The sequence below is a fragment of the Agelaius phoeniceus genome, chromosome 1 (genome assembly GCF_051311805.1).
Source record: "Agelaius phoeniceus isolate bAgePho1 chromosome 1, bAgePho1.hap1, whole genome shotgun sequence".
NCBI classification, from domain to species: domain Eukaryota; kingdom Metazoa; phylum Chordata; class Aves; order Passeriformes; family Icteridae; genus Agelaius; species Agelaius phoeniceus.
The window spans coordinates 82,038,262-82,056,201 of NC_135265.1; the positions used below are offsets into that span (position 1 = coordinate 82,038,262).

General features: G+C 44.2%; 1 long non-coding RNA gene across 3 annotated transcripts; it reads left to right on the forward strand.

Annotated features, from left to right (window-relative positions):
- The first annotated feature begins 745 nt into the window (after positions 1-745).
- Positions 746-17,923, forward strand: LOC143694652 (uncharacterized). Of its 3 annotated transcripts, XR_013183290.1 has the most exons (4): positions 774-826; positions 9,469-12,828; positions 15,205-15,321; positions 16,461-17,923. It is a non-coding gene; the product is annotated as an uncharacterized LOC143694652 (long non-coding RNA). The 3 variants fall into 3 exon arrangements; XR_013183285.1 differs by lacking the exon at positions 9,469-12,828 and having other exon boundaries at positions 746-826; XR_013183291.1 differs by lacking the exon at positions 9,469-12,828 and having other exon boundaries at positions 746-826; positions 16,464-17,923.
- Positions 17,924-17,940: the final 17 nt, after the last annotated feature.

Genomic DNA, 17,940 nt, shown 5'->3' on the forward strand with positions numbered 1-17,940 from the left:
AAATTGAAGGCTATTCACAGATTAAATGCATACTTGGGTGAAGCCAATATTTGGGCAGCAGTCTCTGCATTCTGCTTTGGGAGCTTCTGGACCTTCCAGGGGCAAGGTCCAGGATCATTGGGTACACCTGGGAAACACTGAGAAACTAGAGAGTGCCTGCTGCTGTCAGACAAGAGCAAGGGAAGGGGAGCTACCAGGGGTGGCCTCAAGGAAGCTCTGGTAGCTTCTGATGATCATGATCAGCTGCCCTTAACCCTGCGTGCCTGGAGCCCTTGTGGCAGCTGCCCATCCTTAGAAGGGTGAAGCACATTTAGCCAGGGCTCAGGTGAGGACTATACAAGGGTCCTGGTTTGGAGCACAGCTCCAAGGCAGCAGTTTGTGCAGCAGACCACAAGGGAGGGGGCTTCTCTGGGATTTACAGTGCTGTGACAGTCTCAGCTATGGTAGTGATGTGTCACAGGGCAGCCTGCCTGGCAGGTGTTGGAGCAGCTGTTCCTGCCAGGGCAGTGGCCTGAGGCAGACTCTGGATAGCAGATGAAGGCCTCCAAGCCCTGGGCTGTGGGGAGTACCTGAAGCTTCTCTCTGATGCCTGAGAGATGGCCTGCTGTCCTGCCAGATGTGTGCTATCTTGGAAGATATGCAAACCAAATGGAGGAGTTACAGGTGGGAGTGAGCAAGCTGTGCAGCATCAGAGAAGCCAAAAAAGGAGAGAGATGAGTATTTTTATGGAAAAAAAAAAAAAAGGAAAGGTTCTTCTCAGTAGTGTGAAGAACCCTAGACTGCAACTGCAGCAGAGAAGCAGGCAGTATCCACCACTAATATTGAGGTAAGTGTAACTGCTGGAGAATGGGAAGGATGGGTCATGACTTTTATTACTTAGGAAATGTTCCTGCCCCCATCTAAGCACTTAAAACTGGGAGATGCATTCCCTGCCCTCAAAGCTGATGAGGAGCCAGGTATGCCTTCAGGCAAAGAATCTGTTCCCTCTGACTCTAAAGCATGCAAGACTATGGGGATGAAATGGTGAGGCCATGCAAACAGGCACCTCCCTGCTGCAGGGGACAGAGGCAGCCATGTGCTGATCTGGCCATCACCTAGAGCAGTCTGCTGCCTGTGCTGTGACTGGGGATGCCATGGAGAGAGTGCTGAAACTCCTCCAACCCTCTGGCCACTCTCCTCTGTGCACCAAGGGAGGCGATTCTTCCCATCTGCTCAGCACTGGTGAGGCCACACCTGGCACACTGTTGGTCTGAGCTCCTCAGTGTAAGAGGGATGAAACATTGGTGCATCAGAGAAAGTCCATATAAGGTCCAGGTACAAAGATGATGGGCTCAAGCATCTCTTAGGAAAGGCTGAGTGAGCTGGGACTCTTTAGCCTGGAGGGAAGAAGGCTCATTGTTGAACTTATCAATATGTGTATATAAATACCTGGAGGAAAGTTGTTAAGAAGATGAAGTGAGAACGTTTTACAGTGGTGCCTGGTGAGAGAGTCAGAGCAAAGCATAAAAACTGAAGCACTTATGTTTCCTCTGAAGATCAGAAAACACATTTTAACTCTGAGGGTGGCTGAGTGCTGGCAGAGGTTGCCCAAAGAGGTGGTGGAGTTTCTGGAGATATTCAAAAGCTGCTTGGAAATAGTCCTGGCCAGCTGTGTCTAGCTGGTCCTGTCTTGATAGGGGTGGGGAAATGTTGGATGAAATTATCCTCAGAGGTCCCTTTCAGTCTCAGCCCTTCTGTGATCCTCCCAGTTATTGCCACAGGGCTTTCTGATGGCAACACTAGAAATGTCTAAATATTACTGTGATAGTTCACTTTTTGATATCACTTCAAGTTTTTCACTGCATCAGAAAAGTAAATTTGCAGAGTGGTACCTTGAGACAATACGCTAATGAGAATATGCTCATTACAGATGGAGCTGTCTGAACCCATTAATTGTAGAGAAGAGTGTGTCTGAAAAACAGTCCTCAGAGTATTTAAAAAACCTTTGCCTGATTATGGCACAAGCTCAGAGACAACCCCAGAGGTGCAGCCTCCCATGTAACATGCTATGGATGGCCACCCCACATCAGATGGGCAGCCACTCAGCAGCCTCAGTGGCCTGGCTGTGGTTAGAAGAGGGATGAACTCTATCTTAGAGTGGTACATGTGCAATTTTAATTAATTCAGCAGCTGGAAAGGAGGCTACCTTGTATAGCTAACTGAGAATGCTGGCTGTGCACACAGTCAGCCTAAAAATAGAGGTGGCCATATTGTCAGTGGTACAGTGAGTTTACTTTAATTTTGGGCCGACACCTGGGGCCAATATCAGCAAATGGAGCCATGTCAGAAAAATATACTTGCTCCAGAAGCAAAATTAGCAAAACATTTTTATCTGTTTTAAGTTTAGGTTCGTATCATTATGCTCCAAAATCTTTCTAAAGAGGAAAGAAATAGTGCTTGAGTAATCTACTGAAGATTTCTTTTGTTTCAGATATTGATGAAATAACCCCCACTGTAAATAAAAGGTTTATTCAGTGTCTTTGAGAAAAGTGAAGCAACTTACACGATAACGCGCTCCTCAGGTCATACAATAAATTCATCTTCTTTTCAGAAATACAGATAAAACCTATCCACAGTTACAAGCCCCCCTTTCCTGAAAGTTCCTTGAAAAAATAATGTCTGGATTAGGAGTCAAGCATTTTTTTAATCTACCAAAGCAAAGCTTGTAACACCAACACAGGCAAGGTTTGAATGCTGCTAATAAGCTAATCAGTAAATCTCCATTTCTCCTGATCTTTGATGCATTAAAACAATTGACATGAAGTTTTTGATTAAAAAGTACTTGCTGAAATCTTCACTTTAATCAAGCCCACTTGTTATTTACTAAGCTTGAACAAATGTTCTGATCACCGTTGGCTAACATGCTTTTATGCAAAAATAACATAAAAGACTTAATTTAGGATACTATTGAAAATATAACTAATTAATCTTAAGCATTTTAACAATGTATTTTGATTATTTGAGGTATATTTCTTTACCAATATTAAGAGTGATTAGGATTTAACTTATAGTGTTAAAAAAACCCAGTTATTACAACCAGGCACATCCTGAAAATGGTCACAACCAGCAGACTGACAGTCAAATTGGGTTGTTTGGTTGAACTGCTGCAGTATTGCCATATTGTTAATCACCAATTTCCACAGCAGCAAGTTTTCTTTCTGGTGCTGTTAATGTCTCCCTTGATTCTTTCATAGGACTCTGGTTGTCTTTTAGGCATAATACTGTCTTGTTAAACTATGCTTAACAGTCTATAATGGCTGTTTCAAGCATTTTTTCCTCTCCATAATTTTTGCAATGTGTTTAGGAATAGAATACAGTGCAGTGGGTTAGAAAATGCATTTATGTCCAGCTTGGGTATTAATTTGGAGTCTCAATACTTATGCTGTTTCAAACCACAGTTTCTCTTTGAAAGGAAGTCCTTTGCCTAATCCATCCTCTTACTCTGTGCTTGGGGGCAGGGGGCTCAAAATGCTTGCCTAAATATAATCCTTTGGTCTGGATGTTTGGGAAGTTGTCCCAGATTTGGACATCTGGGAAGCTGAGGGCTCCAGTCAGGGTTTGTGTGTTCATATGTGATGAGGTGAAAGGAGGGAGTGCTGCTGTGCATTGAGACCCACAAGCAACATCTGTGAAGCCACTAAAGCAGCTCAAGTCCTGCTTTCTGAGCTGAACTGACACAGCAGTGTGCAGGCACACGCTTCTCCCCTCCCACCACCCAGAACCACGTGGCTGCATCCAGAATGACAGGAGCAGCCCCCCCACTTGTACCTGCCCAATGCCTGGCAGCGCTTTGGATGAGTGATGTGCTGGGAGCCGTGCAGGAGCTTTGCAGGGCTGGCACTGAGGAGGGAAAATCATAGCTCCAGATGCTGTGGATACTGAGGCTGTGTGGAGCTGGCAGTTTGGGAGCAGGCGCAGCGGTCCTGAGCAACCAGCTGCAGAAAAAAGACCAAGCAGAGTGGGTTGATGAGGTGAATCAAACTGCTTGATAAATAATTAAGCTCCCTCAAGAAAGTACCTTTTAGTAAGAGGACGAAGAATGCTAGTGTTTGAGGATGTTTTCTGTGTTCGTTTTGATTTGTTTTTTAACAGGGTTTTAGTGTTCTATTTTTGTGCCAGGAATTAGGATGGCAAAATAAAACTTCCTAGGAACTTTAACCACCTAGATGCTTTCTGGGGAAATTTTGGCATAAAGTAAATTATTATTAATATTGTAATGTGATCATAAAAATAATGAGTAGGCATATTTTATAATATGCCTCAATTTTTTATTATATATTGTATATAAGTCCTGCTAAAAAGGGCATTCTGTCCTGGAGAATTTAAAGTCTAAGGTTCTAGTCCTGGAATTTGCAGTATATGAGTGGATTTCTTAATCTGTATGCACTGCCAATGCAGTCAGTTGCATGGGAGCAGTCAGTCACAGGCTATGGTTTTCCGAGAGCAGAACTGAAAATTCCCTGGGAGGATCCAGTGCTTTTTGGTTTTTTAAATTTAGCTAATAAGTCTTATTTTCTTGTAAAGTTGAAGCAGCTTTCACTTTAGGAAGTGCAGGGCAGTGTAGGACAGCTCCTATAACTCACTGTGATTGCCAGTGAACACTGTTGTGATGAGTTTCTGTAAATCCCAGAAGGTTTTCCTTTTCCTTAATATGAAACAGTTATTTATAGCCAGCAACCACACTGAGTACAGAGAAATGAGCAACTCACCAAAAGTGCCTGTAGTTTCTGCCCTCTGACTGGACAAACAGAAGCCCCTAAAATATTGACTTTACTAGTAGTCCAAAAACTGTCATTAGCAAATAATTGTCATAATTTAGTTGTGCCAACTTTACTGCAGGATAAATGTCTAAGAGAAGTCATGCATTTTGTTTGCTCATGGTGGCTAATGCTTTGGAGGCCCAGCACTCTGCATTCTTTTATGCTAACAGGCCGGTGGCAGTAGAATTTTGTCATGTGTGACCGGATGTTTTATTTGTCAGGTTTTAAATTTGCAATTGCACTTTGCTAGACTGTCACCCCAGCTTGACACCAGCTGAATGAAGCCTCCCTTGGAATGGACAAAGAGTGAGCCAGTGAGGATGGTGTTTTTCAGGGCTTTCAGTGGCAGACAAAACCAAAGTAGTCCCTGTTCAGCAGTGGTGTTTATGGCCCAACCTCGTGGTCCTTCAGTTCACTCCTTTGTTTTCCTGCCTGTGTGAAAACTGTGCAGTCAAGTCCCACAAGAACCATGAGCACTTCCTTGTGTATTTTGGGATACAGGGCACATATACACAAGAAACTTTTTTTTCCCAGATGTCTAATCAAATAGTTTATGACATGGAAGAATAAACTCTACTTATTGCTGCTGTTGCGGATAGCACCAATTACAGTACCCCTTGGGAATCCCCATCTTTCATCACTCAAAAGTCCACCCTGTTTACTTATTTTCTTATTCTTTTAAAAGAGATTACTTGCACATTCTTCTTTCCTCCCCCTGCCCCCGGAAAACGTGACTTCAGTAAATGGTATTTCCACCATACTAAGTATCTCATGCAGCTATCATGTGAAAATAAAAATTACTCTGTGGGATTTTCCGCTAGCTCTGAATGTACATAGCTTAAAACATAGGATATGTGAGGAGAGAAAATCAGTGTCTTTATTTTTCACAGAGTTTTTTGTTAATCTATCGTGTATTGTAAGGTTTTTTGCTGTTCTAGAGGTGCATGAGATGTAACAACACATCTTATTGACTCTTTCTTTTAACATTGGGTATCATAAGACTTCTTCAAAACTGAATTGCTGCCAGCTAACCTAAATTAGGACTGTGCTTTGAGGAAACTGATTCCCTAGCAAGTGTGGGTGTAGCCTGTTGAAGGATGGCAGTTCTTCCTCTCTGTCCATCTGCCACCTGCCTCAACCCACAGTCTGCTTTATTTTCAGCTGGCAAGTAAGGAGTTTCAAAACTTAGACAGCAAAAAGTTAAATGTATTTTGAAATAGGTAAGCCATTAAAACAGCAATTTAGAAAGAGCCATCACCTTGGTGATTGCAGCTTTAAAAGTGCAAAAAATTTTGTATATTCCTTGTGCTATTTACAGGTGAGATAATAATTCCAGGGCAAGTTTCCTTCCAACATGACCAGTCAAAACAAAACAACACACATAGTAGCTTAAACTATGTGCATTCAAAAGAAAACAAAGAGTTAAGATAAGCATGATGAATGGTGAAACAGTTGGTTCCTCCATGGTCTTTTCATAAAAGTGTAGGTATAATACCAATCTCTGTTTCCTTTGAAAAACCTACTGCAATTTACTTTGTACTACATGATGATGTTGTATCTCATTCTTTCTATGCACATGTATATGAACGAGGGATAAAAATATTCTTTCTTACATTGACTTGTTCTTCTCTTTCATAACTTGGAAGTTATTTGTACTGCTAAATATGTAGGAGACAAGATCTGAGTACTACTTGTACTGTGCAATATTTTGCTTTCTTTTCTGACTGGTTTTCTCATTTCCCTGAGTCAGTTCACCCAGCCTCATTTGCTATCAAAATATCTCCTTTTCAGTATGAGATAGCCAAAGTGCCACTCTGTGTGGAGCAGCATGGGAGGAATAGACTTTGATAGCACTTTAACTCTGTATGTAATGAATGACTCATTTGCAAAAGTGATAAGGATATTTATTGTCTATGTTGGTGGTAAATGTTGACCAAGAACTGAAAAGCCATGTGTTTTTTACAGGCACTCATGGTGGTTTTACTCAGAGCTGCAAAGGGAGGTGTAACCCACCTGCACCTGAGGCAATGCCCCCAAGGGAGATCCACTCAGGTCAGACTGAATTCTGATCCCAGCTCTGCTGCCCACCTCCATCGCTGCTGACAGCACACCCTGCTGTCTCTCTGGATTTCCTCTCCTTTTGTCAAGTAATATTAATTGCTGTCATATTTTCTTTCCTGCTATGAAGATTAGAAGGGTAAAGCTAAGCCTATCAGTGAGTGACTTGGCTGGCATGTTGTTAAGAAACCATTTTGATGGTTTTGTGGCAGTCTTCTTTAGCAATGCACAGTCAGGTAGGCATGTCCCTGATCTTCCATGACCTTTCCTCAAGGGCATGATCTCATTGGTTAATCTATGTTGCTGCTTCTTTGCATTTCACTTGCAGTATTCTGCAGAGGATGAAGGAACCCTATCTTCAATGCCTGCACAGAGGACAGCACAAAATCTTCCTTATTATTACAAATCACATGTGAAATAGAGAAAGGAGAACTGACAGTGGTCAACCACAAGTGCTCTGTTATCCTCTAAAGGATTTCAATTTAAAAAAAAATCCCACCCAAGAGATTTAAAGCATTGCTTTTCCCCCCCACCCCGTCCCCTCTGGAAGTTTATTCCCTGATGCTGCTCTCAGATTTCTACATGACTTTTTTTGCCACTTTCTTTTTTAACCTCACTTGGGATTTTTTTCTTTTGCAGTTAAGGGATTCTCTGACTCCCTTAAAATAAGCACAATTGTGCTAGTACCTGGATAACACTGTACTGAAGCTGAAACACAGAGCTACAAAGACACTGTGCTCTGACTACCAGCTAAAAGCAAGAATTTCAATGCATAGCTTGGAAACTGAGGTATCATGAACTCCATGATATCATCTGCCTGAGTACAGAGAACAACATTACTGATAAAAGTTTAGTATTGAGCTAAATTGTACTTACAAGTTTCTAGCGCTGGAGTTTCCACAGCCTCTCTGACTTCAGTTTGTTCCGGATCCATTTTGTTTTTGTAAGACAGTGTTCAATCTAGGCATATATCTCCTGCAGAGGCCTTAAAAATGCTCAACTGAATGCAAGAAATACTTGCAGGACTACTTGTTGGTCTTGTTCATTCATCTCCAGTTTACATGGCCCTGTATTGCACAGCAGTTTGCCACAGGCTTGTGTTCAGCTCATGGTCCACTATAAACCCCAGAAACTGTTCTCCAACACTTCAGAACTATTTGGTCCTGATTTGTACTCCTGAAATTAATTACTCCTGCCCAAGGGCAGTGGTTTTTACTTGTCTTGACAAAATTTCATAAATTTTTTGCTCTCTGTTCCTCCAGTTTCTCAATTTCAAATTCTGCCCCTGATATATTTGTGGGAAGGTGGTAAAGCCAGTGATATACTGAATAGGATGACATTAACCTCACATCCTTAGGAAACTGGTAAAAATTTCAACAAGAAGAGAATTCAAGACTTGGCATTTTGCACTGACTGTCCTACATTGGCAGTAGGAGGGAAAAGCTGTGACTACAATCTTCATCTAAAAGTTGTGTTCTCCACCAAAATCAGTCATAGCTGAGTCCTGCTTTTGTTCTTGGTTGCTCATGTAGCTCAAAGCTCTCCTGAGAATCTTGGGACATGAGAACGTGATGGGCTGCACCCAGATGTGCTCCAGCATTTGCTATTGGTGTGTGGTTCTACCCAATGATTTGAACTATAAAGCCAGGTCTGCTAGGTCAGGGCCTTGATCTTCAGATGAGGTGTGCACATAGGAATACAATAAGATGAACTGTAACCAGATTTTCCTACCTTCTAGTAAGAACAAACCAAGCATTTCTTGTTTTCACACCTGTGCTGACAGGTCACACTAATATGTTACAAAAGCTCACTATTGGTGCTTGAACAGGAATGCATGCTTTTCATAAAGTCACTCATGATAAATTTGCACAAGAAGGAGGTTGTACGTTTTAGCTTTGCTTTCAGCAGAAACATTGTGTCATTTACAGACATAATTGTATCTTTGATAATGATTCCAGTATTTAGTAGCAGCTATTTTTGCCTGTTTGTTTGGAAGCCTCTAATGACTTAGTCCAGTTGAGCTCATTTCATAGCTTCCCCTATCTGTGGGCCATCTGTATCCACTCACTTTTTTTTCTTTGCCTGATTGGTTTCACACAAGCCCTTTAGTTCATTCAATTAGGGTAGTTTGTACAAGATCATACTATAATCTGCAGTGGTGTCATGTGTATGTTGTCCCTGTCCCACCCCACTCATCCCCCCACAATTAGATGAAAAACATTCCATGATGAAGAATGTTGTTGAATTTACCAGGCTTGGTGGAAAAAGACTCTGTGGGGATTTTCTCCAAAGCTGGAGGATTTCTGCAGGTAAGCCTATAAAACCTGCAGAAGAGGGTAATGAAAAAAAATCTAAAAATAGGAAAAAGGAATAGGAAAAAAAGGTAGAAATTTAGACACTTTCTTTAATCATACTGTTGACCTTTTATGTATATCTATGCATATATTCATGCATATAAATATGTATATATAAACACTGTTGACCTTTCAAATGTATACATAAATAATATATAATTTATAAATATACATTATATATGTGCATATAATATAAAAATATCTATTTCATTTCCTTGGGGAATTTTTCTTTAATTTAAAAATTTTTGTTCATACAGGTCATGAGTGAGGCTGGAGAAGTATAAGGGGAATGAAGAGATATTAGAAAATTCTTAGAAGCCTCTTGAAATATATCTCCAGACAGATGAACCTGAAGGCCTCTTTTGCTTCTGGAAATTATGTTGTGGGTTGTTTTTTTTATATGTAATTTCAGACTCTGAGCAAGAGTTATACAATGGTGGAATGGGGAATTGCTGCTGTGGGGAGGATTTTGGAAGCAATAGTTCAGAAGCAGAAGGGCAATGTCAGGTTGGAGGAACCCTGTCTCGCTTCCCCTGTCATTTTGTCATAATGAAGAGAATCCTGCAGAATCCCCTGGGTTTCAAACAATTCTCATTTCAGATTGACATGGGCAAACATCAAGGAATAGCTGACAAATTCTAATATCTGTGGTTTTGCACCAGCGTTGCAATAGGCCACGCCATTGGGAAGCTTAGGAGCAACCTTAATTTGAGATGTTACCTTCCAAAGCACAAAGTCCTCCTGCTGGCTGCAGGAAACAGGGGTTTTGCAGAACTGCTCGTGGCACGTTATTGCTGTGGGCTTTGTGGGAGTGCAATAGCTGTGCCTGTCTTGTGGTGCCTTCAGTCTGAGCTCGGCACAGGCTCCTCCAGTTGAAATTTTCTTGTATCTTTATTTCATAGCCCCAGGAAGGAAAAATGCATGCAAAATGTCAGCCTGGAAGCCTTTCCACTTTGGCTGGGAGCGGAGCACTGCACGGCTTGGGTTGGCAGGGGGCTCGGAGAGTCGCTCTGTCTCCCCCGCCCATACTCTTGCAGATGGATCACAGGTGCCAGCCTGCAGGCCCGGCCTCTGCTGTCCGGGCCTGCTCCTGGAGCTGATTCGAGCCCCCGGGACAGTGGGGAACGAGAGAGGCCTGAGCTGCCGGTGGGGGAGGGAACGTTCACAGGATTCCTCCTGGGGCTGGTAAAGAAAACCCCCAAATAAAACGGGGAAAAGGCAGCGTGAAGGATGTGCTCCAGGTTTATAACGGGAGGAGTGAGGGCTTCCGCTGGTGATGTAAAGCCACCAGCCCGCTCTAGGAGCTAAGGAAAGGCTTCGTGCAGCCGTTCCACTACTGAAATATCCCTGCGTCCGTGCTGCTGTGCCATCCCCGGCAGCGGAGAGGAAGGTCCCCAGTCACGCAGCAGGCGTGGATGCCACAAGGAGGAGCCAGGGTCGCAAGGCAAAGCTGTGGACTGTATTTTCCTGGGGACGGGGAGCCCCTCCGCGCTCCCGGTGCCGGCTCGTGTACGGGACTCCGCTGCTTTCCACAGCACCACCTGGTGTCGGGCGGCAGGGAAGAGCTTCCAAAGCTGCTCCTATGCCAAAACCTCCGCTGCCATTCTCTCGTGCTTAACAAAACTGCTTCCCCGGGAAGCCTGGTGGGTACCACCGCCTCCTGCCTGCCGTGGCTCTGCCCCTTGCCAGGAACAGCGTTGGTACCCGACACCTTTCAGCTGTGCAGCTGCCCTGTTCTAGGGTGGTTTTCTAAGAAAGGATCGATTGGCATTTGGCTCTTTTATGCCAAGTATCACTCACTGGGATAAACTGTTGATGGCCTTCTCATTTATCAGCGCGACCAGGCTGTGAGCAGTGACAAACCCCAGGTGCCACCCGGAGCATGCTGCTGCACCGCTGCCTCCTGTGGTAAAACAAATGCACCAATGCAGCCAATCAGGCTCGCTTTCTGTGGGCAAGAGCAGCCACAGCTAAAGGCTTTTATTAGGAACTATGTGTTTACAACTTGCTGCCCCTGCAGGTCCTAGGCTGAGGAGACAGGAGGTAGTCAGGGAGCTCTCTGAATCCTACCCTGCAGCTTCTGCCTGGGCAATTGCACCTGAGCAACCCATGAGGAGGCAGGGGAAAACCTAGGTATCAGGGAATGGGATCCTGAATCTTCAGCTCTGGGGTACATGTCTGCAACCAGAAAATAAAGCCTGGTTTGGAGGATGTTGCTTTTTTCATTGGTACACAGTAGCCGTTGGGGCTTTTTTTCCTCACTGACTGAGGAACTTTCAGAGCAGAGATGATGCTACTATACCTTGCACTAGTATCTGTTTCTAAATCAGTGTTTGTACTCAGCTTCTCATCTGGTTCCCTATGCAGCCACCTACAGACTGGGAAAGGCAAGACTGAGCTGAGGTATTCTGACTTTCCTGGCTGCATATCCATTCCTGTAAGGTGTGTAAATAGCCTTCCCCTCTCTCTTTAGCAGGACAGGTTTAGGGTTGGGAGATATGGCTTACAGAACAGCCTCAAATCTCCCATGGTTGCCCCCCAGAGGCAGCCACGAAGCTCTTCAGAGGGAGCCCTTTCAGCTGTAGGCTCCTGCTTATCCTGTTTCTAATCATGGCTGTACCCATTAAGTGTCTGCTGTCGGAGCCAGGAATAGACCAGAGTAATCCTGGTGCCCAGCATCCTTCCAGAGAGTTTTGTAATTGACAGCCATGTGTGTGTCACCTTCACTCAGCTCATTCTGCCAGGCATTGCCTTGTGCAATAGGTACAGGTACGATCTGCTGCCCACCCCGCAGGCTCTGTTCTCCATGCGTGCTGGAGGTGTGAGAGGCATCAGCACTGCCTGTAGGCTCAGCTACAGAGAGGAAAACATTGCAGTTTGCAGCTTAAACCGTGTTGTTTAAAACCAGCTCTTTTTGCACAGCTTATGCCTCTGTGTGTGTATTAGGTGGACTCTGATAATGGCTTTGGCTTTGCTAACAGCTTTTTGCTGATGGGAGTGCAGCTGTTTGTGTCCTATGTAAGATATGTCCTATTAGTGCTTCTATACTGCTTCTGCTCTGGTGGGCAAGAGACAGATCTGAGGCGAGGCACTTCACTGCACAGCACTTTGACAGGCACAGAGAACAACACATGCAAAGCTCTGCCTGAAAGTCTGGAAACTGGAATAAACAAGTGCTCAAAGAAAATAACTTAATTCTTCATGCACACTTGCAGGGAAGTATGTGCCAGGCTGCTGTGTGCACTGGGATGGAAGACCTAGAGAAATGGGTGAGGGTGGGTGCTTTTCCTTTGCACTGCAGCCAGGCTGCTCTTTGCCTTGCAAGGCTGAGTTTGTGACAGACAAAGCATGTGCTGGGGACCTGGGGACAGACAGAAGGATGGGTCAGATCTGCAGACACACTGGTAAGCAAAATGGTTTTCAGTGAAGGTTTTGGGTATCAGTGAACAGAGTCAGAAAGAACTGGGATTGTGCAGCTTCTGACATAATGGGTGGGGATGCCTGCCAAACCACAGGTCTGCCTGGGGAGGAAATGGGGGAAGGCCTGCAAAGAAGTAACAGGATGGAAGGAAGCCTGCACCAGGGAACAGTGGGATGTGGAAACCGCAGTGTCTGTGGTGAGTATTTTAGTACTTTAACTGCAAAACTCTAATGACTTGTGTGTGTGCAGAGCTGAGAGAAACTGGCCAAGGGGTAGAATTTGACATTGTAATTGAGGCATTCACAAGTGCCTGAGGACCACTTCTGATCACAAGCAAGCAGCACTTCTGCTTTGTGTCTCAGAGGTTGAGCTTCCAAATGTGATGACACTGGGATACACACGGGGAGTTGTGCTGATGAAATGCTATCACTGATGAGCTCAGCAAATATGCTGATCTTGAATTATGAGTCCCTGTGAAAGCTAAAGCCACTGTGTATTCTCCCCATTGGCAATTACTGAGCAGGATCTGTTTCTGCCCTGCACTTGCTTTCTCCTCCCTGCCCCCATGATCTTGGGAAACTGCAGTGTGTGACCATTTGAGCTCATGCCAATCTCTTCAAAGATTCTCTGTAATCCCCTATGCTAATCCTCCTGGAAGAGGAAGGATGCTTGTAGGCAGCACTTGCAGATCCACACCCAGAATATTAAGCCTGTTATAACACCTGGCCTGTCCTTGCATCTGCTGACTCGTTTCCAAGGAAATTGTTGTGCATAAGTTCCTCCTTTGAAATGTTGCTTCAGGTAAAAGTAATATTATTTGTTTCATATATGAGAAGAAATGAAGAAATGGCAGCATCCAGGGACAGCTATCATTATTCACTGCACTAACAGTGTTGAACATGAGAGGCCACATTTTTGAGGTGACCTCTAAGGCTGCACAACCCTGCAGTTACAGCAAAAGTAGGTGGTTTGATCCATGTGTCTAAACACTGACCATCAGCCTCATGCCAAGGATTCCCCTTGAGGGATACACTGGGGCCCCAAGAGAGGAGATGAAGCTCCCTAGACCAGTGCAAAATGAGGTACATTTAAGACATGCCCACAAGATAAATGCAAGGGAAACTTTAGCACCAGCTGAAACATGCAGTTGGCACAGGACTTCTGTGTTGCTCTAAAGCTTCCCAAGTAGTGCAAGTGCTGAGAGCAGAGTGGCAAGGTCTGTGCTGTTTCAGCTCCCTTGTGTGGCATTTCTAGCAGGCATCAATCAGAAATCAATAGCATGCTTTTAAAAGAAAAGCACAGGCTCTTCTGTGCTTCCTGGCAAAGAACACAAGGAGCCCGGTGCTGGAAGGGTCTCCACATCTGTGGCAAGCAGGGCACTGGCACAGCTAAGCAAAAGCAGGGGCTGAATCACCTGCCAGAAACTGCCACTTTTCCACAGTCATGGCCACATTTCAGTTTAGCCAGTTTCTTTCTCAGAGTATTTGTGACAAAAAGTACAGAAGAGGCTTTTGCTCTTCACAGGGATTATGTTTAATCACAACAGGTGCTAATGAAAAATTAATTAAATAAATAATGACCATTAACAATGAAAGGCAAGGAGGAAAAGGCAAGGGAGAAACCTTGGCTCCAAGCAGGTGGCAGGTATTAGCTTGTTGGAAAGCTCACAGCAAGGGAAGGGCAGAGAAGGGAGCAGGCAAAGAATCAAGGGTTGCAGGGCAGAAACTGTAAAGGGCTTAGAAAAACCCATGAAGGCTTTGAAATACACGATAAAACTTGAGTGTGCAAGAGGGCATTGGATTTACTTCTGGTTGTTTAACAGTGAGCTCCCAGCTCCATCAAGTGAGAACACCATGCTTTATCTTTAAAGATGAGAATTATACCAGCCTGATTAAACTGATCTAAATCTGATGAATCCATGAGAGATCACAGAGAGATACAGAGAGAAGAATCAATAAGGTATTAATAGATGCTAGAGTTGCTGCCTGTAAATCAATTTGGAATTGTCCAGTGCACTGCAGTTCATAAAATACACCACAGGCTGTAATTGTGAACTGGACTAAGTTACAAAGGAATAAACATCCATGAGCTAAGGAGTTGCAGCAGGCTCTGAGTGCTACACAGCTGAAGCAATAAATCAGCTGCACTCCTCCAGCAGAGAAAGCAGCGAGGTCTAAGCATTCTCTGATTTCTCTGGTTGCCATCAGCACCTGTACTGCTCCACACTGGACTTTTGGATGAGCTAGAAGGCAAGAAAATTAGAACTTGGACAGCAAAAGATGAAAATTAAACTCTTGTCAGTGGTCTGGTAAAGGCAATTTTGGAAAATATGCCTATGGCATAAATGATACTTCTATAAATTGATTCTTATGTGCTAGAGAAGCTCACCTCGTGTCCCTATAGATAAAAAAGCTGGTTCAGCTGAATCAAGGCTACAGATTTTGAATGTGGCATCTTTGCTGAAGTCTAAGGTAGAAGAGAGTAAAACCAACAGTGACCAAAAAAGAATGAAATTTAAGTGTCTGAAATTCAAGTGTGCTTTGTCTTCACCAAATCTCTCTTGTTTTTGCAGAGTGACACTGATGCTACCAGCCTGGATATCACAACTCCTTTCCTGGAGAAAATGAGGTTGACATGCAGGCTCCAGGGGCAAGGGAGAAGAGGTGGCAACAGCCAGAGCTGCTCAGAGGTGAGTACAGTCAATCTTAGCACCAGGGTGGGACCCCCAACCTTCCTGTTCAACATCCCCTGCTCCTGCAGGCCAAGGGGTGAGTGTTAAAGAAGCAGCTGCAGCTTAAACTGCCCTAGGGATCTGCATGGCATATGTCCTGGGAGAGCCATTCCCTGCTGCAGGAGAGACTGTGGTCTCTGCCAGGTGCTGGCTGCTTACTCCATATCCTTCACAAAGATGCACAGATCTTGTTGTAAATTTGCCAAACAAGTTGGGCTGGAACCAGCAAAAATCTGTCACAGTTGGAGGTCAAGAGCTGTCTTTTCTATCTCCCAGGCCTGCACGGGCTGTCTGGGCCCACAAGCCAGGCTGCTTCCATTTCGGCTTTTGGGTAGTCCCATGAGGCTTCTATTCATCCTACAGCTTGTTTTGCCTGGCTCCATGGCCCTTTTCTCACCCAGAAATGTGCATGCTGAATGTGATAAGGATTGAGAAAACTGTTACAAAGTGTGTTTTATTTCTCTTTACCCAAAGCATGTTTTAAAAAATTAATAAATTGAGCTTTCACATTTTTCCCCTGTTTCTAGGGGAAACTGAACACAATAAAACTGCTAGGTAGTGCTTTGAATCTAAGGAATAGAAGGAATGCTAAATATGAAAAATCTCTTTCTTTCATGTTAGAGAAAAATTCAGTATACTTCTAAATAAATACCTGGCTGCAGAAAGTCTGCAAGGTTTTTTTAGTAGTGGAGGAAAAACCTAACACAAGCCATGGGATGCTCCTCCTTGTGTCAGCTGTGTGGGGAAGAGGTCTGCTCCTCAGGATGAGCCTCCCACTCCTCTGGAACACCATTAGGAAGGTTTGGACCTTAAGAGCAGTGTGATTTCAGTGTGGTTTCAACCTGGCACTCTTGGAGGTACCAAGTGACTTTGTTGGGTTGGGATCATTCAACCTAGGTTAAGCTTTGTGTCCCAGGGTATGGTCCTAAACTAGATGGTTCCTGATGTGCCAACAGCTGGAGTGTCTAGCAGTATAAATTCCATCTGAAGGAAGACACAAGGTGGTACATTTAAGGAGTTCTCCTGAAGTGCTGTATGATCTATGTTGGCTTAATGTATACACTAATTCTTCCCTGTTCTACCTTCTACTTGTCCAGCAGTTTAGGACTGTTCTGCTGCACTGTGAGGATATTTGGGGCTGATATCCACAGAGACTTTCTCCATAGATCAATGCTGTCCATCTATGAAAGCACCACACTACTTGCCATGAATTGCAGTTCTGCAAAGGCGCTGCACCATACTCAAGTGCCCCTGCTGCAGCATCCTGCAGTGAGGCAGCATTCCTGCCTGGGAAAATGCAGCTGTGCAGCTTCCTCTCTCCTGCTCAGAAGGGACCATGAGACTGAGAGTGTTAAACTTACATTATTAACCATGTGTTAATGTTTGATGACAAAGTCACTGTGCTGTTGGGCAGCAGCAGCACAGTGCTGGGTGCAGGAGAAGAGGGTGTGCCACAGACTGGAGACAACAGCTGGGGAAGAGTTTTAGCTGAAAGACTGTGACAATCCCACTCTTTGCTTGATGGGAAGCCAACCCAAGTGTGATTTTGCCTGGAACGAAAAGTGGTGCTATGAACTTTTGTAAGCTGATGATCTTTTTCTCCCATCCAGTAAGTTTGCTCCTGGAAAGTCTGTTGCCATGATTATTCCATGATAACAGGAACTGGGGCTTTTTAGAAGAAAAGAAGCCCCTAAGATAATTTTGAATCATTTAAAATATTGTTGTTTAGCTGAACAAAACATCTACCCTAATTCTTATCAATTTAATTTATAAACAAACAAAATCAATTTTTTTAAAATCTTTAGTCTTAAAACAAATCTGCTTGGATACTTTGTTGAACTTGATTTTCATAATTTTGAATAAATGTTTATTTCCAGTGGAGATGGTCAAAACAGTTTTGCACAGCTTTTCTCAGTACTCTTTTGATAAAATGTGCTAATGCTAGTGAGTGTACTTCAGTACAGCATGGATGAAAAGTGCAGCTGGGAAGAGTCTTCACAACAAGTAGTCTGTATCATGTGATGTCAAAGATCCCCAGGCAAACGTAACTAGAGGCACCAAATCTCTCAGAGGGCTAAAATCCCAGCTGAGTCTCAAATTCACTGTGTAGGGAAGGGCTGTAATCTGCTAACGAAAAGCAGATGTCCAAAAGTCATTCTGGCAGCTGCATCTGTCATGCTGCCTCTCCCCCACCCTGCCTTGATAAACCCACTCTTCCATCCAGTCGTGTGCTTTTCAGAGACAACAAATAGGCAAGCACAAATGTCAATCATGTGAAATCTATCCCTTAAGATAGTCCTTCTGTCCCCAGCCTGCCTTACAGTCTGATTGAGCCCTATTGCTCCCTCAGCCCCTCAGCAAAATGCTCTCAGAATTAAGGCCAAGTACTGGGCAGGACCCTGGGGTATCCCTGTGCAGCCATGCAGCTCCCCCCACACTGGCAACACCCCTGTGCTCCAGGGGGGGACAAACCCATCCTGGTTCTGCACTGCATATCCTGCTGCTTGGGGATCCTCTCACAATCCTGCGGCAGGGGCCTGCTGGAGGGCCTGCTGTCATCTCGCACCACACTCCTCA